At 33.9% G+C, this 24560-nt stretch overlaps 1 protein-coding gene across 2 annotated transcripts in view; it reads right to left on the reverse strand.

The window, feature by feature from the left end:
* The window catches only part of LOC105493756 (guanylate cyclase 1 soluble subunit alpha 2), a 347998-nt gene that overhangs the window by 221160 nt on the left and 102278 nt on the right, over positions 1 to 24560 (reverse strand). The window lies entirely within an intron of this gene.

Consider the following 24560-nt stretch of genomic DNA (forward strand, 5'->3'; position numbering starts at 1 on the left):
GACTCTACTTTAAACATTTTTTATGCAGACAAAATTCAGCTACTGAATTACTCTGATGTCATCAGTAAATGGTGGTAACAGTCAAGTGGGCAGATATTTAGTTACCTTGTCATGTTATAAACAGTCTTCAGTTGGTTTGGTGTTCCTGCGTTTGATTTTGAGGTATTTTAAGAATGTTACTACCCATGCTACATCCAGTAAGTACAAATACAACAAATACAACGTTAAAAAGAGAAATGGTTACAAAGAAAATTAAATAAAAATGAAAAGATAAATAATTACAAGGAAAATTAAATATATTAAAAACTGAAAATCTGAGAAGAGAAATAATTACAAAAGAAAATAAAGATAATATTTTAAAAATTGAAAATATGAGAAGACTAAAAATGTTTCATGGGTGTTTGGAATTTTGCAACAGTATAAAGTATTTTGAAAGGCAAAGAGTAAGTCACAAAGGGACTTCTAGTTTCAGTTCTAACACGTAAAGACCTTGCAAGTTGTCACTCCACCTTCCAACAAGAAAAAAAGATGAACAAACAGAAAATCAACAACTTTTCTTGAATCAGACAGTGCAAGCAAGAAGACAGTAGGTTGAAACATTTTCTGTTTCTGAAAAGAAAAGAAAAAGAAAAAAAAATCCACGAAGGGGAACAAGGGAAAGTAAGGGGAAATTTTTTAAAACGCCGACCTAGAATTGTATGTGCAGCAATCCTGCAAAAGTAAAGAAGAAATAAAGACTTTTTCAGACAAACAAAAGCAGGAAACTCATTGCTAGCAGACATATCCTCCAGGAAATGTTTTAAAAAGTTCTTCAGGAAGAAGAAAAATTAAATCAGAAACTTGGATCGTTTTGAAGAAAGAAGGAGAGTTGGAGAAAGAATGAAGGTAAAATAAAATGTTGTATTGTCCTTATTCTTAATTGACTTATTAGACAACTTTATTCAAAGTAATAATAGTAACAATGTAAACGATGTATTGCTTGAATATAGCTTATGGATCAAAGCATATGGATAAGCGACATGAATGGCAACAACGTTATAGGGGACAGGGAGGGAGGGATTGGGCATACTCTGTTACAAGGAATCTGTACTACCCAAGAAACAATATAGTGTCATTTGAAAGTGATTTTAGTTGTAAATAGAGGTTGAAAAATCTAGGGCAACCACTAAAAAACCACAATACATGTAAAAGTGCCACATTGTGCAACTGACAATCTCACAGGTAAAAGTGCCACATTGTGCAACTGACAATCGACCAGCAAGAGATAAAAAAATACTTTGTAAAATGTAGTTAGAACATTGCCTAATTTTAATCCTGGGCAAGGTAAAAAGTCTATCCAAGAACATGGAGGAAACATGGTGATTCTCTCGCTGTAAATTCAGTAGTCACTGAAGCATTTCTAAGTTACTTCCAGAGAACACAGGAAAAGGGGGCTTCTTGTTTCAACCCAATTTCAATAAAAATGAGCCATGTAAAGCAAGTGAAAAAGAACTCTGCCTGATTTTAAGATTTCACACTATTTGTGCATTTTAAATCTCATAACTGCTTGTTGGAAAGGCAGTTGAGCATTACAAGCTGAAACCCCTTAAGCCACTTTGGATTTAAGAACAACTGAAAAATAGCCTTCTGGGACCTAACCTGAAATAGAGGATCTTCTATACACATAGCATTTTTATCTGTTGTGGTTACTGCCACTCTCACTGTAAAAAAGGAAAAGAAGGCCGGGCGCGGTGGCTCAAGCCTGTAATCCCAGCACTTTGGGAGGCCGAGACGGGCAGATCACGAGGTAAGGAGATCGAGACCATCTTGGCTAACATGGTGAAACCCCGTCTCTACTAAAAAATACAAAAAACTAGCTAGGCGAGGTTGCAGGTGCCTGTAGTCCCAGTTACCTGGGAGGCTGAGGCAGGAGAATGGCGTAAACCCAGGAGACAGAGCTTGCAGTGAGCTGAGATCGCGCCACCACTGCACTCCAGCCTGGGTGACAGAGCGAGACTCCATCTCAAAAAAAAAAAAAAGAAAGAAAAAAAAGAAAAAGAAAAAAAAAATCCACGAAGGGGAACAAGCGAAAGTAAGGAGATAAGATACATAAAGGACATGATCAAAATGCACTAACATCAACACACTAATTTGTGACTCTGATTATAAAGACAGCTTTCTAAACACTAGTCACAAAAAGTATTCCTTTGATTAAACGTAAAAAGACAAAAGATTTAGTTGACAATTTAGTCATAAGCATAAAGTACTTTTTGGTTAAATATTAAGACTATTTTGAGAATCATAAATGACAACAGCTGTTATATCAATCCTGTTTATTAGTTGTTCAGGAAAAATCAAAGATTTATTTAGCAAAATCCAAAACTTTCATGGTTGCAAATTATCAGTCTATCAGTCTATACATGTAAAACAAATGTTATAATTTACTGACTCTCTCTAATCTACATTGATAAAATCATACCTATCTCATTTGTTTGTTGAGAATATTAAATATAAGTAAGAAATCAAAGCAGGTAGCCCTGGGCCTGGATCATAGTATAGACTCTCAAATATCAGCGGTTATAAATACAGAAGGGATTTCAAGATATCCTTTATGTTCCTGCTTAAAGATTGTGCTTAAATCAGATGAGCCATATTTTAACAAGAGTGAAATGCAGTTTTCAAGTACACATGTACATAGATGTATATGTATTTTTTATATAAAGGTAACATACCAAAATTTGCATCAAAGAAGAATAAGTAGCAAATTAGTGTAGCAGGGTTCTGTCATGTTTTTATCTACTGCTAAGTAAACTGACTCGTTGGTTTGGTCCAGATATATCTTGATTACAGACATCATCACAGGAAAACCTAGGCTGAGTCTGCTCTTTCATATGAAAGACAACTTACATAAAATTTATAAATGCTTGCAGAAATAAAACATTATGATGATATGAAAAAATTAGAATGTACAAACTAGAAATTGCAGAACTGAGTATCGATCATTCCTAAATTAATTTTTAAAACATTTAATGAGAATCTATTATGTAATCAAAATGTTGTTCTAGAAACTAACTGGGAATACAAGATGAAAAACAAAACAAGACAATTAGGCCCATGCCTTCATGTCACTAACATCTTAGTGAGGACACAAGACAATAAAGAAAAAAATCATTATAGATAGTAGTGTTATAAAGAAAACAAAGAGAACACTGAGATTGGGCTACTTCTATTTCACACAGATCAACAGAAATGCCCCTCTGAGTGGTTGATATTTAAGCTAAAATCTGAGCACTATGAAGCCACTTAAAGAGTTAGGGAAAGAGCATTTCAGACCAAACAAGCAGCATATTCAAAGGCCCTGTGACAACCAGAAGGAGCTTAGCATATTAGGAAAAGATGAAAGATTGGGGCAGCTGGATGAGACTGCTTGTGGTACAGAGTGGTAAGACAAGGGGTTGGAGGTAAACAGCAGCCAGATAGATCAGGCAATGCTTTTAGAAATTAGCAAATCCCATCAAGGAGAAGTGGGTACCATGGGCAGACAATAATGTGATTCCTCTTCAAATTTAAATTCTTATAAAATAATTTAAACATTCTTTAAGCATTTAGTAGGAACTACTGCTCTGGGTAAGAACAAACAAGTAGAACGAAGGGTACAATGCCCCTGTTTGCATGCCTGCCTCTGCAAAACATGCCTGCAGTTCACTAGTTCTCCTTGGAGGACACTGTAGGGACCATCTATTGTGATGGAGCACACCATAGATTTACTTGCAACCACTTGTGTTCTCTCCTTGAAAAAAATTGTGTTAAATGCAATTTTCTCTATTTATTACATTTGCAGTGACATTGCAGAGCCCCACATGGAATGCAACACTTGGCAACTGTCCTATTTGCCTTCCCTTTAATTCTGCTCTTTGAAAGAAAATATTTTATGCAACACACCATTTTTTTTAAAAAATCCTACTCTTAATGCATAATTCTACATATTTACTTGTAAGGAGACAACAGAACTCAAATTTGTTGGCATATTCTTCCTCACCATGGACATCAGACACACATAAACACACACAAATTCTCTCTTCCACATATATGCACACACATGCACACATAGACATTACACACACATAGACATTACAGATAATGTCACATTAATTTCAAATTCACAAAAAAAAGAAAGGAAATTTTCAGTATTTATTGGTGACAAGACCTGTGAATCTATTAGATCACTTACTCAGGCAAACAACTAAAGACAGAAAAGATTTATTGTGCACAATTCACCTCATGACAAGTAAAAAAGGTTAACAGCTTTTTATCTTTCTTTCCAGTCAATGAATTACAAGGTAGTTACCAACTCAAGTGTACAATGTACCTAGCATTTCAGATAATCAATATCAGAAAGCCAATAAAATCTTGATTTACTATCTTCTGGGATATACAACTTCAAAGTGGGCAATATCTTTAGAAATCTGATATTTAACCTAAATTTGATGCTGCCCAGGTATACAGCAAAATAATTATTGTCTGTGTATTTCATCTTTAATACAAGGCTATAATTACATTCATTTATTATCTATTTATTGAATTCCTATATGCAAAACAGTTTAGAAGACACTGGGTACATATTGGTGGATAAAAGAGGCATTGTCTCTGCCTGCATGGATCTTTCAGTCAAATCACTAGACCAAAGAACAAACGTGATTATATATTCTTATGTTTGCTCATGTTTTTTGTCCAATGTTCATCTTCAAAAACATGAAGAAGCATAAGAATATATACTCACAAATTGGCATATGTTGGTCAAAGGCTACAAACTCAGTTATAACATGAATATGTTCTAAGAATCTAATATACAGCATAATGACTATAGTTAACAATACTGTATTGTATACTTAAATATGCTAAAAGAGTAGATTTTAGATGTTCTCTCCACCACCACAGTAACAAAAAAAAGGTCTCTTGGTGAGGTGATAGATGTTTTAACTAATTTAATTGTGATAATCATTTCATAATTCCATATATCAAATCATCATGTCATACACCTTAAATTTATATAATTTTATTCATCAATTATACCTGAATCAAGCTGGAAAAAAACTGGCATAGTGCAATGTGGAAAATAAAAAATAGACAATAAAGGCATGTGGACTCCCCCGGTAAAGTGGTCAAGGAAGGAAATCAAATCAGTTGAGATCTGAAGTATAAAAATTAAGTTAATGATGCTAAAAAGAGGTAGAAGAGTATTTTAGGAATCAAGAGCAGTATATGCAAAATCCCTGAAGTAGAAAAAAGGTTTACATATCTGAGGAAATAAAAGGAAAATGGAGTGGCTAGAACACAGTTTGAAAGAAAAGAATAACATGAGTTCACACTACAGAGAAGCCACATTTTATTTTTTTAAACCTGAGCTTAGTCTTGATGGCGTTTATCTACCAAAAGTAAATGAGTTAAATGTTACCTCCACTGCTTTACTCACAAGGACAACTGTGAAGATGTCCAAGAAAATATATTAAAGCACTTTAAAAACTGAGATGTGCTAAACCACAGTTCAAAAAATTATAGGTGGACTCATTGGGCAATAGATAAACTAGCTAATACCTAACCTCAAAAATCTCTGACATACAATTACATTTTTATAAAGCTCAGAAACAAGTAAAAGTAAACAAATGTATTTACAGATATATACATTAGGGGAAGGCCATTAAAAAAACCACACACACACACACACACACACACACACACACACGCACACACACCAGGGCAATAACACCAAACCGAGAATGGTTATTTCAGTGGGTGGAACAGTGCAGAACTGGGAAGAAAGTGAAGAAAGTGGATTCAGGGAGTTTCCCAGTATAAAATTGGGAATATTTTAACTGTTACATTAGGCAGTGGATTCACAGGTTATTATCTTATTTATGCTTCATAACTTGCATTTATATTACATATAGATTATATTCTTTTGTCTGTATAAAATATTACTTAGAAAAGATAAAAAGAAAAACTTCTAATGGCTTTTGTCATTAAGTATTAAATCACATTCCACCAACTCAAAATTTGTAATACATTAACATGGGTGGAGTGTAAATGTATTAACCATTGAAAGTGTAAACATGATTATGATTTGAGGGAAATTTTAATCTATTAAAAGAAACTGAACCATGTTTAATGGCTTAAACATTTCCATTTGTTTAAACATTTCCATTTGTTTATCATTTAGATCTTATAATTACAAATGACACTTAGACACTAAAGCAGTCCCTGTAAGTTGCTTCCTGATACCATTTTTTTAGCAGCTCAAGTAAACAGCAGAACATTAAGTTGTTGGTTTCTTTCACAGTACTGAGTAAAGTCGATCATAATAACAAAATCGTATTTCTTTTTTAAAAATCTGTACTTCATGGGTTTCTTTTATTCTAATTGTCCTTATAATAATTACTCTCAAATAATGGTAATTCAGTGCTTCATTAACTACTGGAAAGCAATGACATTCTAGTAATGAAAAGCGATGGAGTCTCTGCTTTCTCTGAAATTGTCTCATATTCAGAATCCTATGATGAACCTCATTTTGATTTTTCTTTTTATATTTTATAATCAACTCAATACTTGCAACATGAACTAAAGCCAGTGAAAATATTAGGGCGTATAAGGTCAACTGTTACATACTCTGCCTTGCTCAATCCATGTGCAATGTAGTATAATTATGTGATACCATGGGAAAAGCCAAAAACAGGGCATGGAAGTCACCTATTTTTAAAACTTGTTTATGGATTTCTCATTATTATTTCCATATTCACTGCATTCAATTCCCATATCCTGATATGCTCCAAGACCAGAACTTGCAGCATCACTTCTCTTACTGGACCTGACCAGAAAAATCCTTCAGATGTTTCCAAACTTCTAGCCAACTAGAGCATTCTAAGATGTCCTTTCTGCATATTCCCAGGGATCCATGCCAGACATGTGATCTTAAGACAAAATGTGATCCAAAAAAGGCTTCAAAGATGATTAAAGGACTAAAACAATTCTGTTTTTTTAAAAAAAAAAAAAAAAAAAAACTGCTACTCTTTTACTAAAAATGTGCTTTAAATAAATCTTTTAGATCTCTTCCTTGACCCATTATGACCATGCCATTCTCCTAGTCCCAGTTTCCTTCTCCAGTTCCTCCACAAAGAACCAATTGTCCACTCATTGGTAGCCCCACAACACAACAGTCATACTTCAATTTTCTTATCTGTAAAATGGTGATAGTAATTTTACCCCGTAGGGCTGTTGGAAAGAGTAAATAAAACTGTGTCTATAAAATGCTTATTCCGAGGCCTTGTTCATTGTAAACATTTGATAAAGTAAGCAAACAAGCAAAAAAACAAATAAACCCCTTCCATTTTAGGAGTTACCACAATGTATTTGCTTTTGCCTTCCACTTGAGTGAAAGCGTATTAACAACACATGTTGTATTCATCATCATTAACATCTAGCACAACACAGGGACTAGTACAAAGTAGGCTCTTGGGAATTAATAAAATTACTGAATTTACTAAGAGAGTCACTCATTTCTTTGTCTAAGTAATATGTTAATATAGAGTGCACATCAGCTCAACCCCCAAAAAACATTTATTCTATACAATTTGAAAAAGTGATGAACTCTTAACACTTGTATAATTAGCTTTTTGCCTAGGTTGTTTTCCTCATGAAATTGATTCTAAGAGAGAGATCAGCAGACCAGGGTGCTAGCATCACAACATACGGGAAATCAGATAACATTTGCCTCTCTGTTTCTTCAACTATAAAGTGTGGATGATAAATACTTGCCCTTTTACTTTAAAATGTTAAGGTGAAAGAAGAATTTGAAGTTTATAAATGAAATATTTTTATATGTGCCCTCCAAACATAGGACAGTCTTTGAGTTTCTTCATTCAACAATTGAATGTCTACCTTATTCCAGGCACTCTACTGGGTGCTAAAGAAACACAGATGGATATGCTATAATTCATGTCCTTAAGAAACTCACAATTTAATAAGAGACAGACACAGAAACAAATACATATCTATATATATTCAACTATATATTTGTATATAAATACATATATTTGTTTATATGCCTCTCTTATTAAATTGTGAGTACACACACACACACACACACATATATACATATGTTTTTTAAAAATCTATACTTCATGGGTTTCTTTTATTCAAATTGTCCTTATTCTAATTACTCTCAAATAATGGTAATTCAGTGCTTCATTAACTATGTATAAATTGTGTACTCACAATTTAATAAATGTATGAGTAGTTAATTTAAATATACATGAGTAGTTAATGATAAGAGATTCCTTTAGGACTGGAAATCTCTCATTTCACATGTATACTCTCAATGTGCTTGGAATCAAATAAACGTTCAAAAATGGTCTTGAACTGAACCCTGACTGAATATACACAGGCGACAGCGGCAAAGAAAGAAGATAAAGGAAGGTGACTAGGGACTCAAGGTCAAAATTTGGACTACCTGTTGTAGAAACATACTAGAAAATGAAAAAGAAACATAATAACATTGAATTGCTACGTTATGGGCAATGACTGAAATTGGACTAATAGCCAAAACTGGGGACCCACTAGGAAATGACTTCACTAGGGTTATCTTTGCAATTTATGCCAGGCAGATTATAATGACAAGTATATTGGAGAAATATTGTTTAAGTAATCAGATTATTTTATGTTAACAGTGAATGTTTAAATATAATCACTAATTAATGGATGAATAATTGTATTGAATATAATACCTTACATAAATAGTGCCCTTTAAAATGCTGTCACATGTATTCTCATAGTTTGGCCTTAACAACAAAACAGAATAAATTATAAAATCCTTAAATCGCTCGCTCAGCAAACATTTCCTGAACACCTGCTGTATGCAAAAACAATGGCTAAATGTCAGGGATAAAATAATGAACAAAGCTCAACATCTCTGACTGAAAAACATGAAAGATGAAGACAATGAATAAATGTGTCCTACATGGGACTGGCCTAGGTGAACTCCAAGGACTCCTTTGCAAGGTCCACAGTCACACATCCCTGTAAACATACCATGGCCAATACGACATTATGCACAAGTTTAATGCAATATTGCAGAAAAAAAATTTTTTAAACATACAACAAAAGGTACATTAGGAGAAAGACTTTTTTAATTTTTACTTTAGCAAATATTGACATATAAAATGGGGATGGTAACAATATATGAAAACCATATTGAAGAAAATAGGGAGTAGAATAATAGACTACACTATGAATTTACTCTGGATGAGGAGACACAACAGGCTATAAAATAAAATGAAAGCCTTATGAGACAAAGGTTGAGAAGTTTTGAAGTATTAAACTAATCTGGAACCTGAAAGAACTACCATACATCAGAGGAAATTTTCATGGGGTAAAAACTGACAGGTTTTCCCAAGACCATTTGTAAAACAGAGCTCAAATGACAAAGATAAGACTTGCCATCCATCTATTGAGATAAACCAAAATTACAAGAATAAAATATATATTATTAAATCTTTGAAGAATGTTACATAAAGCAATCAAGATGATATTAGGAATTTTCTTATTTGATTTTAGAATAGGTGATAGGAAGGAAACTTATTTCAATTTTCCAGAAGCAGTACACATATTTTTTGTCATAACATTTTTAAAAATTACAACTACCAATAGTATAGTTGACTATAATCTATACTTGTCCATAGGACAATCAAAATAATTACTTAAATGTAACATTTTTTTAAAATTCAGCTTATCTCAAAGGAAGAACATTATAAGCTGACACTGATTATAGTTCAATGGACAACTTCCTCATACCTTCTGCATTAATCATGATCTCTACATACATTTATATCTCATTACCAAAATTGATCCTAGACTCCATAAAAATAAGAACTTTATACAGAGCCTATCATACTTTTTTGCAATAAATGTTGTGTAATATTCTTTCAAAAGAATACGCTAGTGAAGTTTATTTCAGGCCATGCATTGTGGCACAGGCTCTATCTAGAGCCTGATCATTTGGGTCCAATATTTTCTTTGGCATGTACTAGTTATATGACCTTAGAAAAGTTTTCTTAACCTCTTTGTATTTCAGTTTCCTCATCTAAGAAGTAGGCCTTAGTATGTTACTATCTCACATATTTGCAATGGGAGTTAAATAAGATAATACATATAAAATGTTTAGCAGGGGGCCTGGTACTAAGCACCCAACAAATACACGTCATCGCCCAGCTCGGTGGCTCACGTTGGTAATCCCAGCACTTTGGGAGGTCTAGGGGGGCGGATTGCTTGAGCCCAGGAGTTCCAGACCAGCCTGGCCAACATGGTGAAACCCCATCTCTACAAAAAATACAAAAATTAGCCGGGCGTAGTGGTGCGCACCTGTAGTAGCAGCTACTGAGGAGCCTGAGGCGGGAGAAATCACCTGAGGCTAGGGAGGTCGAGGCTGCAGAGAGCCAAGATCACTCCACTGCACTCCAGTCTGGGTGACAGAGCAAGATCCTGTGTCAAAAAACAAAACAAAACAAAACCATGCATCATCATCATGATCATCACCTTCATAATCATAATCTTTGAAAGGGTAGCAAGAAACTATTATGCTTGTCAGGCTAATTTGCATTCTGTATTTATCGAAGTCCATTAAAATCCTGAAAAAGTTTTCAAAAGAGAGAGAGACAAAGAGAAAGACAGAGAGGAGAAAGAGAGAGAGAGAGATTTCAACCAGAAACTGAAAGTCACTAATTTTAAAGAAAAATCATATTATTTTTAAACTTTGATAAACTGTATCAATTATTCAGAATAACTGCTATAATAAAACATTGTTTTATATCTGCACTGGTAGAATTTTAGAGCACATTCTTCTGTCTCTTATTGCCAGTGAGTTTTATACCAAGAGGTACAAAACCTGTTTTAAATTATCCTCAGTTATGAAAGGGTAAATGATGTCATAGATTCTGGGCCTCCAATTCAAGATAAATAAAAATAGATTTTTAAATGTTTTGATTAATTCTAGTAGAAACATAAATGGAATAAATACTTAGATGATCATTTTTACCCTAATTTTTGGCAAGATGAATAAAATGATTCTTGACATTTTATACGAAAGAAAAATATTGTCTACATTATAATATATAATAGTTTATAAATAAGTTAATGGTTGGTCTGATAAGCAATTTTAAGACTCCACGCTATCAACACTCAAAAGCTTCTTCCCAGTCATACAGTGTGCTTTTGAAAAATACACTGAAACTTACTATATGCTAAAAATAGTCTTAGTCAATTCACCTATGCATTCCAAGAAAAATCAACCCAAACATTAAATGCAAACAATGACAAAGGAGATAGATAGATAGATAAAATCGGGGAATGAAGTGACTTAAATAAAATAAATGGAAAATTTTGATATAAGCCATTCTTTTTGGTGATAGCAATCTCTGGTTACGGTAAGGAGTAAAGGAAATATAATTGAAAATTAACCCAGGAAGTCCTCTCACCTATGATAGTATAATCTGTAAAAGTAAATAGAATATAAGTATAATGAGTCAAGAATTATTGAATGTAAAGATAGGAAATAATACTTCAGTCAATTTTTATACACATAATAACAAAAACATCTACAAATTTATGAGACTAGGCTGGGCGCAGTGGCTCACGTCTATAATCATAGCACTTTGGGAGGCCAAAAGGCGGGCAAATCACTTGAGGCCAGGAGTTCTAGACCAGCCTGGCCAGCATGGCAAAACTCTGTATTTACTACTGCTACTAATAATAATAATACAAAAATTAGCCAGGCCTGGTGGTGCACGCCTGTAGTCCCAGCTACCCAGGAGGCTGAGGCACGAGAATTACTTGAACTGGAGAGGCATAGGTTGCAGTAAGCCAAGATCAAACCACTGCATTCTAGCTTGGATGACAGAGTGAAGCTCTGTCTCTGTCTCAAAAAAAAATAAAAATAAAAATAAAGAAAGTAAAGGAAAGGAAAGAGAAGAAAAGAGAAGAGAAGAGACAAGAAGAAAAGAGAAGAGAAGAGAAGAAAAGGAAAGGAAAGGAAAGGAAAGGAAAGGAAAGGAAAGGAAAGGAAAGGAAAGGAAAGGAAAGGAAAGGAAAGGAAAGGAAAGGAAAGGAAAGGAAAGGAAAGGAAAGGAAGAAAGAAATTTATGAGACTATTTTTACGCCTTCAGGAAAGATGAAGTCAGAGCCTTGCTCAGATTATAGAGAACAGTTCATACCAGACCCACTGAATCATCTCTTCCCCTTAGAATTATCAAATTAGTAGTTAAGGGAAACATAGCAGATAGACATATACTCTATATTTAGACTTAAAGAAGTCTCTGAACACATTTTTTTAATTAATAAATTTAAATTGTTATATGATAGTGGTGAGAAGCAGCCCTATAAACCAAGTATCAGCAGTGTCCTGGAGGTCACACTGTAAAACAGTGGTTTGCCGGAAAGAAATGTCTGGGGAAAACTAAAGGGATCAAACCATATATAAAGTTTCCAAAATCATGTTCTTTAAGGAAAATCAAACATAGTTTTATAGTGTCCAATGATCCCCATCACGGACAGCAAAATAATCTTTTTTCTCTATTCTCTCTATTTTTAAACTTGAATCTTCACCAATAAATAACAGAAGGGAATGGACAGTTGAGTATTCTCTTCTGTAATTTTGTGGTGAAGATTCAAGCTTAAAAATCCTATCTACTTAAAAACAAATTAACAGGGTGAAATGTAAAATCTGTGAAATACATAATCCCATAAAATCAAGATTATAGAGAAACAAGCAACAGAACTATGAAGAATTTATTAGGTGCTATTTATTTCTATAAATTGGGGGGATACGAACACAAACTTCATAAAATTTTGTTTCTTTTTGAGTTGACATAGAATGTAAATATTGTATATAAAATAATATATATTATTTCACAGAATAATAAACTCTTGTATGGAATATGTCTTTATAACCACAGAACAGGGTAGAATGGTAATTAAACTACTGAAAAATAGCTGTCATAATTAGTCATATTAAGATAGTAAGATAAGAATTTATAACCTACCTAAAAAAAGGTATCAGAGTAGCACAAAATTCTTTTAATGTAAGATGTTAAGAATTTCTAACTCTTGTTTATGGCATTTTTGTTGTTAGATCTACACCTACTTTATTCATAATAACATCTAAGTTAGAAAAATATGAAAATGCAAGCTTCATAAATCATAGTATGAGTTCTCCATATATGTTCACAGAGAGAAAGAGATTCCCTCCCACCTCTTCTACAGTGGATAGAAGGATTTCTGAAGCTGGTGTTCAATGGCCAAAAACGAGTCATTCATTCACTCAAAATTTTGAGACATGTAAGCTTGAAATCTCAATCCTTTGAAGGACCTGCTCATGTTATTACAAGCATTTTTAATATCAGCCAACAACAACTTCACAGATAAGTCTGTGCTGACAACAAATATAATTATTCACCTCTCCTTCAACGAGTAAGAGTTTTGGAATCAACTTCCACTGCTTGTCACCTACAATAAGCTCAGATTTTTGACCCCCTGAATCTCCACAAAACAAACAAACAAAAAAAACATGTCTTCATTAGGAAAAACAGAAAACAAACCAAGATTATTGTGTGATTCAAACATAAATACAGTCATGAATCACTCAACGACAATAGAAATACATTCTGAGAAGCACACTGTTAGGCAATTTCACCATTATATGAACAATAGAGTATACTTACAGAAACCTAGAGGCATAGCCTACCACGCACATAGGCTAAATGGTATAGCTTATTGCTCCTAGGCTGCAAATCTATACAGCATGTGACTATCCTGAATACTGTAGGAACTGGAACACAATGGTATTTTTGTGTCTAAACATTGAAAATGCATGATAAGGCCGGGCACGGTGGCTCAAGCCTGTAATCCCAGCACTTTGGGAGGCCGAGATGGGCGGATCACGAGGTCAGGAGATCAAGACCATGCTGGCTAACACAGTGAAACCCCGTCTCTACTAAAAAATACAAAAAGTTAGCCGGGCGAGGTGGCGGGCGCCTGTAGTCCCAGCTACTCGGGAGGCTGAGGCAGGAGAATGGCGTGAACCCAGGAGGCGGAGCTTGCAGTGAGCTGAGATCCGGCCACTGCACTCCAGCCTGGGCGACAGAGCGAAACTCCATCTCAAAAAAAAAAAAAAAAAAAAAAAAAAAAAGAAAATGCATGATAAAATATGGCTTTATAATCCTATGGGACCACTGTCATATATGCAGTCAATCTGACTAAATCATCATTATGCAGTGTATGACTGTACTTTGATATTGATTATTTTCAGAAAAACAAAATGTGGTAAACTGTACTCATTTCTTCACAGAATAAGGAAATGCTGTTAGACAGAACTAAGTGTTCTGAATCATGTTGTAAGTACACTAGAAGCTGATCTCTCTAGTAAGTGATCATAATCTTTAGCCACTAGTATAACAGAAATGTGTAAACTGGCTTTAATTGTCTAACAACTAAATAAAGTGAAATAAAACTTGTAATAACTCATATCCTAATTACTTGTTTAATATTTTAGCATTTCTTAAAGGTTCAATTTCACGGAGGCAGAAAAACATAAATAACTGGCTTTCTTATAAAGCACTCTTACAAGTTCAAAATGTCTTAAAGGCAGCTTTTACTATATATAAACTATTCATCACAGATCATAGAAATCAAGTTTTCATTGCATTCTGAGAAGCAGAAATTGTCTACTAAACTTGGAATCCAAATATAGGCGGCATTTTAAAGATACTTTATTGAGTTGAATTTTTAAAGCCACTATGTACTAAGCTTTGAAAGAAGAAGAATTGCTAAATAGAGGCAAAGCTTTTCTAAATCTCTCTATTCTACCAATTCATTACTTTTTAAGTTAAACTATATCTGCTATGAAAATAAAATAGAATCAGTCTTTTTTTTTCACGACAGTACAAAATGTTTATAATATGGACACTATCCCTATTCCTGAAACTAGCATTACAAAAATAGTGTGATCATATTATTTACCTTTAAAGTTTGGGTTCCCTTTATGATTTTTCAATAAAATATCCCTGAGTGGCTGTCATTCATTTTCTTTATGAACTCTCAAGTATTATATAACCTATTATTTCACTAGGCAACTCCCTCCATTTTCAATGTCTCCAGTTGTTGGAAAGTTCCTCTTAATTCTTAACCAAATCTACTTTCTTGTAACATCTATTCTTTGACTCTGGTTTTGCCTTCTGAAACTAAATAAACTTTATCTCATTTTTATATAACTATTAAAATATTTGAAAGCAGTTTTCACTTCTTTCTTATGAACATTTTCATGCAAGACACTTAAAACAGTGCCAGAAATGTTAAGATACATAGATACAGATAAATATTGAGAGACAGATATGCCTTTCAAATTTTAAACAATATTTTGGCATTTTTCTCTAAGAATAAATGATATTAAAATTTAAAAAAAGAGGTAGGACTTAGTCAAAACTAAGGATTAAAAATGAGAAAAACAACTAAGGGAATGTTAAATATGTCTTCAGTGATAAAACTGAAACAAGTAGTAAACATATTTGTGGAAGTCAGAAGAATGTGGTAATTTGTACAAGGAAATGGGAGCAAACAAGAGAGGCCCACTGACTATGAGGTTGGCAATGAAAAAAAGCTTCAAAAAGTTAACTTGCTCAAGGTTACCTAGCTAGTAAATAACAGTCTGAGGTTGGGAAGTCCTGCTACAGAGACTGTATTCTTTTTTTTTGAGATGGAGTCTCGCTCTGTCGCCCACGCTGGAGTGCAATGGCACGATCTCGGCTCACTGCAAACTCTGCCTCCCGGGTTCAAGCCATTCTACAAAGACTGTATTCTTAATCATACACAATACTGTCTATTAACACTGCTTTTTTCTGTGCTTGCTCAAAGATGATGCCCTATCAAAGCAAATGTAAAACTAGTTGTTTCTATCAGAATTATAATTAGAAATTACCATAAAACCCACTTGCAAAAAGAAAGATGCTGTAGCTTAAGTCATGATTCAAAAGTTGCCATGGAAAAAAATAGTAAGTTGTTTTCTGAGTTCTGGAACTCAATTATACCAAATCTCGAAATCCTTGAAAAGTAAAACTATAACAAAATAATAAGAAAAGAAACCTAGTGTGTTATGTGGCCATGCCTTTGATATCTTTTTTCTGTTTTGAATGTACTTCAGGGCCGGGCACAGTGATCCACACCTGTAATCCCAGCACTTTGGGAGGCCAAGGCAGGCAGATCACGAGGTCAGGAGTTCGAGACCAGCATATAGCCACACAGAATATATCCAGAGGAAAAACTGTTATTTCAACCTAAGATATCAATAGAAAGGATAAAGTCAAGGGCAATTGAAGGAGATACTGGAATATGTAAACGGTGTTGACTGATAAAGCCCAGACTTACATTTCTATGAATGAAACTTTCTAAACAGAAGTTTCTCTATGAATATGTTTAAAGGACAGTAAATTGAAGATTATATGAGACAACTGCATAGGAAGTATCGTTTAAAGACAGTATCAATCTAGAATGTATATTTTTAATACAATTTATTAATAGGAAAGCAAGCAACAATTAAAGTATGGACAAAATATTTGCCTACATATTTAACTAAAGAAATTACACCAATGACTAAAAAGTATAAGAAAAGATGTTTACCATCTTTAGTCACCAAGAAAGTATAAATTAAAACCCGAGACGCCACTTTGCAGTCATTAGGAAGGCTATGATGAAGAAGACTGACAATACTAGGTGTGCATTAGGACGTAAAAAAAGCTGAACCTTCTTACACTGCCGGTCAAATGGGAAATGGCATAAGCTCTTTGAAAAACAGTTCAGCAACTTCTTTAAAAAATAAACATATACTTACTATTTGATGCAACAACTCTTCTCTTGCAAATCAGTTCAAGAGAAATGGGAACATATATATACACAAACTCTTGTATGTGAATGTTCATTACAACATTATTCATGATAGCCAAAATCTGGAAGTAATCCAATGTCCATCAACTGGTGAATGGATAAACAAACTGTAGTGTATCTATGCAACAGAATACTGTTCATCAGGAAAAATTAACAAACTGCTGATGCATACTACAATACAGAGAACCTCAAAAACATGATGTCAAACCAGAAGAAAAAGAAAGGTAACATTTGTAAGAAATAAATAGAAGCAGCAAATCTATAGAGATGAAAGTAGGCCAGTGGTTGACTGCGGTTGGAGGTAGGAGCAGGAATTAACTGCAAATGGGTACAGGAAACTTTGAAGGGTGATAAAGTTTTCTAAAACCACATTGTTGTCACAGATGCACTATTATATACACTTACTAAAAATTATTGCAACGTATACTTACCAAAAATGTACATAAGAACAAAGAGGAAACTATCAAAAATGAAGAGGTAGACAAGACATTGTAAACATGTATTTTTTTCCACTGAGATTTAAAGCTACTGGCTAAAACAAAATGATTCTAACTGAAAAACAAAAGGAACAGTTAAAGGAAGATTCTGTATGATTTTTAACTAAAGGCACTGATTTTTCTCCCTCAGAACCTACAAACCTTTAATAGAACTAAATAAAATCTGATCTCCAATAGGACGTACCTCCTGTAATGCTCTGGGCTACAATCTTTCTTGTTAACAAAAATTAAATATGGCAAAATAAGCACTTTAAGCCTATAGATGACTATTGGGATTACATAATTCATCATGTAATCATGTACAGGGTCCTCTGACTATACACAATAAAGTAACTACACAGGAACCCAAATGCCATTAAGCCTCCTTGTGTGGTTCATGAAAAAAAAATATACCATACAGCAATTTTAACATTACGCTAATTTTAAAAAACCCAGAACCAGCATGAACATCACTAATATCTGCACCAAAGCATCATATATGAGCCTTGTCGCTCATAGTTTTGAAGAGTCGATATCATTAAAATGGCCATACTGCCTAAAGTAATCTACAGATTCAATGCAATTCCTACCAACATACCATCACTATTTTTCACAGGACTGGAAAAAACTATTCTAAAGTTCATATGGAACCAAAAAAAGAGTCCGAATAACCAAAGGAATCCTAAGCAAAAAGAACAAAGCCAGAGGCATCACATTACCTGACTTCAAACTATACTACAAGGCTACAATAACCAAAATAGCATGGTATTATTACAGAAACAGACACATAAACCAGTGGAACAGAATAGAAAACCCAGAAATAAAGCTACACACTTGCAGCCATCTGATCTTCGACAAAGTTGACAAAAATAAGCAATAGGGAAAGGACCCCCATTCAATAAATGGTGCTGGGATAGCTGGCTAGCTGTATGCAGGATAATGATATGGGACTCCTACCTTTTACCATATACAAAAATGAACTCAAGATGGATTAAAGATTTAAACGTAAGACCTCAAACAGTAAGAATCCTAGAAGAAAACCTAGGAAACACCATTCTGGACACTGGCCTTGGGAAAGAATTTGTTACTAAGTCCCCAAAGCAACTGCAACAAAACAAAAATTGACAAGTGACACCTAATTAAACTAAAGAGCTTCTGCACAGCAAAAGAAATGAACAGAGTAAACAGTCTAAAAAATGGGAGAAAATATTCATAAACTATGCATCTAACAAAAGTCTAATAACCAAAATCTATAAGGAACTTAAGCAAGCAAAAAAAAACCACCATTAAAAAATAGGCAAAATACATGAACAGACATTTCTGAAAATAAAACATAAAAGCAGCCACCAAATACATTAAAAAAATACTCAACATCACTAAATGTCAGAAAAATGCAAATCAAAACCACAATGAGATACCACCTCACACCAGGCAGAATGGCTATTATTAAAAAGTCAAATACAACAGATGCTGGCAAAGCTGTGGATAAAAGGGAACACTTATACATTGTTGGTGGGAATATAAATTAGTTCAGCCTTTGTGAGAAACAGTTTGGAGATTTCTCAAAGAACTTAAAAAGAGTTACCATTCGAACTAGCAATTACGTAACTGGTTATATATCCAAAAGAAAATAAATCATTCTCCTAAAAAGACACTGCACTCATATGATTATTGCAGCACTATTCACAATAGCGAAGACATGGAATCAACCCAGGTGCCCATCAGTGGTGGATTGGATAAAGACAATGTAGTACATATATATCATGGAATACTATGCAACCATTAAAAAGGACGCATAGCTGGATGCAGTTATGCAGCCATAAAAAAAGATGCAGCTTGAGGCCACTATTCTAAGCAAACAAACACAGGAATGAAAATCCAAATACCACATGTTAAAAGTGGGAGCTAAACACTGGTACTCAAGGACATAAAAATGGCAACAATAGACACTGAAGACTACTGGATGGGAAAGTGGGGACAAGCGTTGAAAAACTATTGAGCACTATGCTCAGGACCTGGGTGAGGGGATCAGTCAAAGCCCAAACTTCAGCATCATGCAATATACCCAGGTAACAACCCCATACATGTACCCACTGAATCTAGATGAAATTCAAATTATTAAAAAATAATAAATTACATTAAAAGAAAAAAAGGGCAATGATCAGAGAGCAGTTCTAGAGAAAGGTAAGCAACCCACAAATTAAAAATAAAGATGTCATTCATACTTACAAGAACAGAGTGAACTCCAGATAATTCTGAACGAAGTCATGTCTCTGCTCTGCTAATGTATAGAGAAAGCTCTAATGCCAAGTTGTTCATCACTAAAACTACAGTTCAATATTTGAAATTCTCTAATAAAATATTATTATCTGAACAAAGAAGAAATGCTCACACTTTCTCAAATTAAATTAAGGTTGAAGTCAAATAATGTATTCTTGACTGCAAGATGAAACTTGTCTTTCAACAGTTTCATTATGGTATAGTAAGATTAATAAATATATTTTAAAATTTTTCAGTCATCACCTCAGAAAAAGATGGGCAACTGTCCAGAAAAGATAAGAGAGTATTCTGAAAACTGATTTGGCCACAGAAAACCAGACATTTCCTACTTTATTCTTTGAAAATTGTTTCCCAGCGTTTGATTGTAGCTTCTAATTAATAAGACAAATGAGAGCATATTTCTGGGAATTAAAAAAGAAATGTGTTGTTGTTATGCTTTTCCTCAGTTCCAACCCTGAGAACAAAAGTGAAGATGAATAACAATGCTATTGCTCTGTTGCAGGGATGATGTATTTCAAATGCTGGGCTCCTTCCAAGGTGTTATTAAAGTTCTCTGAAGCGTTGCTACTAAAAAAAAATGTCAAAAGAACTCATGTTATTTATTGTTTCTCAAAATCCATTGCTCTTCAGGTTGTGCCTAAGTTAACACATCCATTTTATTTTGGAAGTCACTGCACAATCCTCTGATAAATGAACATAAAAGACATTAGTAGATACAAGTAATGAAAACTTGATTCCAAACCTTCGTGAATCTGACAAAGAGACCAGAGATTTTAAAACAATGATAGTATGTAAATAAAATGCAGATCCAAACAGAGCTCCTATAGAATGTGTGACAAGTGGTCTTCTAGTCTTTATTAAGGAGACAAGCAGCAGGGTCCAAGGCATATTTTAGGAAGATGTTAGGTGAGCTCAATATTTCTCTAAAATTATCAAACCTACTGATACCTAGTGCTTTCATCTATAATGCAGTAAGTGAATACGGGAATAAATAGGGAGAATGTTATAGGTGGAAAAGAACACAAACAATAATAGCAGTAGAAGTAATAATGAACATCAATGCAGTGCTTAACCCTGGGGTCAAAGATGCTAAGAATTTTACATGGATTATGTTATTTAATCCTCCCAAATAACTTTCTGAGGTAGGCAGCCTAAACTGTCAGAGAATTATTTTAACTAATTCTTAATGACAAGATGAGCCCTTCATGGTAGATAAGTCAGATTCTCCGCACCTCTCTTTTAAAATGCATCTGAATTCATTGAAACATAGAGATGAAAGAAAGCTTCATGGCCAGGTGTGGTGGCTTACACCTGTGATCCCAGCACTTTGATAGGAAAAGGTGGGTGGATCACCAGAGGTCAGGAGTTTGAAACCAGTCTGGCCAACATGGTGAAACCCAATCTCTACTAAAAGTACAAAACTAGCTGGGTGTGGTAGTGCAACCCTGTAGTCTCAGCTACTCGGGAGACTGAGACAGGAGAATCGCTTGAACTGGGGAGGTGGAGGTTGCAGCAAGCTGAGATCGCACCACTGCACTCCAGCCTGGGTGAGACACAGCAAGACTCCATCTCCAAAATAAAAATTAAAAAAAAAAAAAAAATTAGAAAAAAAGAAAAAAACCTTCATGATCAATTGATCTCATATATATGTATATATGTTAAGTATGATTTGTAAAGGAGTAAAAATATTAATTTGTCTAGGTTCATTAATTTCCAATGTATAAAACCGAGGTTCAAACATTAAAAAGATTTACTAAGATCATAGTTGTCAGAGACACCTCTCTCCCAGTCTGTTGATACTTTCACCACACATCATGACCTTACCTGGCAGAGAAGGAAGCTATGTGCTATTACTCTCATTTCTAACAACACTATTCACTCAAACAAGATTCACTCTATACAAAGAATCTTTGTAATCTATATGAGTGGGTTATGTTTACATGGACTAACTATTAACCTGCAAACTGCTCATTAAGCTACAAACAAAAATTCATCTCAAATTTACCACAATGTCTTATAATTCAAAAGATCTATGCAATACATTTCCAAATTATCAGAACAATATTTGATATAAATGGGGTAAAAGAGATACATAACACAAATTAACATGGATTAATTCAGTCTTTATACTGAATCTGTTGGGTTTTTTAAAAACAACCAATTCATTCATACTTAATGTTTGACATCTGATAAGGAAAGATGATGATAAAAGGAAGTTGAGTTCAGGGGAAGATGAAAACACAGGAATACTATAAGGGGAGCTGGGAAGAAAATAGACAAGCAGAGAGAAGAACATGTGAGGCATGGATGATGACTTAGAGAAAATGCAGAGGAAACCAAGTGATGGAATCAAAACTTGGTCAAGCCATTGGAAGTCTAACCTCAAGACTGTTGAAGCCTGCCACTGATAACTGCGTCAGATGCCCCTCAGTGACATGCTTGCTTCTGATGACCAACCCTTGCATCTTTACAGCTCATTACAGCAAGATAAAGATGTAAATACTTTGGAGGCTAGGACAATGGCTTTCCATTCATTTCCATCTCACTAAATCATTCATGAGCGTTTTCTACCTCTAGTCATACAATTAACCTGTGACTGATAACAGAAAATGAGAAAGATTATGGTTTATCAAAAGCATTGCAGTTCAACCTGCAAATGATTAACTGTCATACAGCTACATGATTAGCTCTTGATATTTTTTATGGCAGACATAGTGGTTCATTGGTATTAAATGCACAGACAAAACAGTTAAATTATAAGAGCCCTCAATGTTAATTAAGGAATAAATATAAATTATTTTAAAATAGCATTTTCTTATAAAAGCCAACTAAAAAATTAGAGACTTTAGACATCACAGAGGTACACATTAACAAGAACAGCTATTATGGGGAAAATAATAAAGACAAAGTAAAATTTATCAACAAAAACAATTTTTACATATTATTTTTCTTCTTTCCATGTTTTAATAAGCTGTAAATGTGAAATTTGATGACATACTAATTTTAAAATATTATTCATCTAGGTAAGATTGTATGTGACAACTTTACTGACTATAGTATCAATACGGGGCAGCTGTAACCTCCCAAATGTCCCATTCTGGCAAACTCAGGTGAGTAAGCAGAAATAAATATGAGGATGAGTAGATTTCTATCCTTATTTTAACTAAAAATCCTGCCTATTACTTTATTTTTAAGCTGCCACTAACATGTTTAAATGATAATTGCATCTCCTCAATGAGCACAGTTCCTTATTATTGGAATTGGCAGGGGGCCTTGACATTTGAGTCATCATTTCATTATGTCTATTTCTTACCCTGGTATACAAATTAAATAGAAATAGAAGCCAAATGAAATATAAGGGGAAAAAGCCTGAAGCAGTAATTTTAAAATGAATTAATTTTTCCCAAATCGATAAAATATATAAAGCAACAACATTGATAATAATATATTCTAGTTCGGACATATTTACAAAAATACCAACATCAATTCTAAAGGCCAAAAATGCTTCAAATTCTCCTAGCCAAATATTGTACTCCTGTAAAACAGAAATGAGAGTTTTGATAGTCCCTAAATTAAAGAGAGAGAATAACTCCTTTTAAAACAACTACAAATGTGAACAAAAATATACATTTAACAAGTTTCTTCCATTCTAAAGGACTTCAAAATGGGTAGCAATTATTAAGCATACATATAATATACATATGTGACAATTTGTATTTAAAACATCATATGATCAAATAATACTAATTCATTCAGACTAAAATATCCAAATATGCCAAATAGGAATCCAGGTCTATCCTTATTTTCAAATCACTGAACTTATATGATAAAAACGTTAATTTCCTAAACCACCTGATTCAGTCATATTGAATAAATGTGCATCTTTCTATCATTCTCAATTTTTTTTTTCTTTTTTTTTTTTTGAGAGAGAGTCTCACTCTTGCCGCCCAGGCTAGAGTGCAGTGGCACAATCTTGGTTCACTGCAGCCTCTGCCTCCGGCGTTCAAGCGATTCTCCTGCCTCAGCCTCCTGGGTAGCTAGGATTACAGGCACCCACCACCACACCCAGTTCATTTTTTTGTTTTTAATACAGATGGGGTTTCATCATGTTAGCCAGGCTGGTCTCAAACTCCTGACCTCAGGTGATCCACCCACTTCGGCCTCCCAAAGTGCTGGGATTACAGGTGTGAGCCACCGCACCCAGTCATCCTTCCCTAATTTTTTTTAAAAAACTTCATTGAACTTCAAAATTACAAAAATCATCAATCATGAAACGAATCCTATATAGAATCCTATATAAAATCCTCAAGAACACGTTAAGCGCTGCTTTCAAAGGGCTATTTCCTCATTTATTTATATTACTCCAGAATATGTATAAATTATTTTCACTGAGTCTTTAATTACTTCCACAACTCTTCTTTCCTTTAGCCCAGAGCAACCTGTCATTTCTAATAGCCAATAGCTTCCCCCAAATGCTTGGAAACAGGCTGAATAGCCTAAAAGAACTTTATTTACCCTGGTACAAAATGTTGAAAAGACACTTTACTGGAAACTGAATGACTGTACAAATTTCTGCCTGGAAATTAATGTTATTTTTTCCCTTTAATCACTGAAAGTATATTACTAAATGTAAAAAGTCATGGTTTATTTTTCTTTATATTTTATTATCTATTTTAATGTTGACTTTTAAAAATATTTTACCTGAGGGACAAAATGTTCATTTAAACCTAAATATTTTAAGATTTATTTCTGTTGTCTTTTCATCAATTATTCATAATTTATAATCCAGATTTCCCAAAAGAATTCAAAGAAATCCACAAAAAATTTCCTAGGCTTCACTTTATTCTC

This window comes from Macaca nemestrina, chromosome 12 (assembly GCF_043159975.1).
Source record: "Macaca nemestrina isolate mMacNem1 chromosome 12, mMacNem.hap1, whole genome shotgun sequence".
Taxonomy (NCBI): domain Eukaryota; kingdom Metazoa; phylum Chordata; class Mammalia; order Primates; family Cercopithecidae; genus Macaca; species Macaca nemestrina.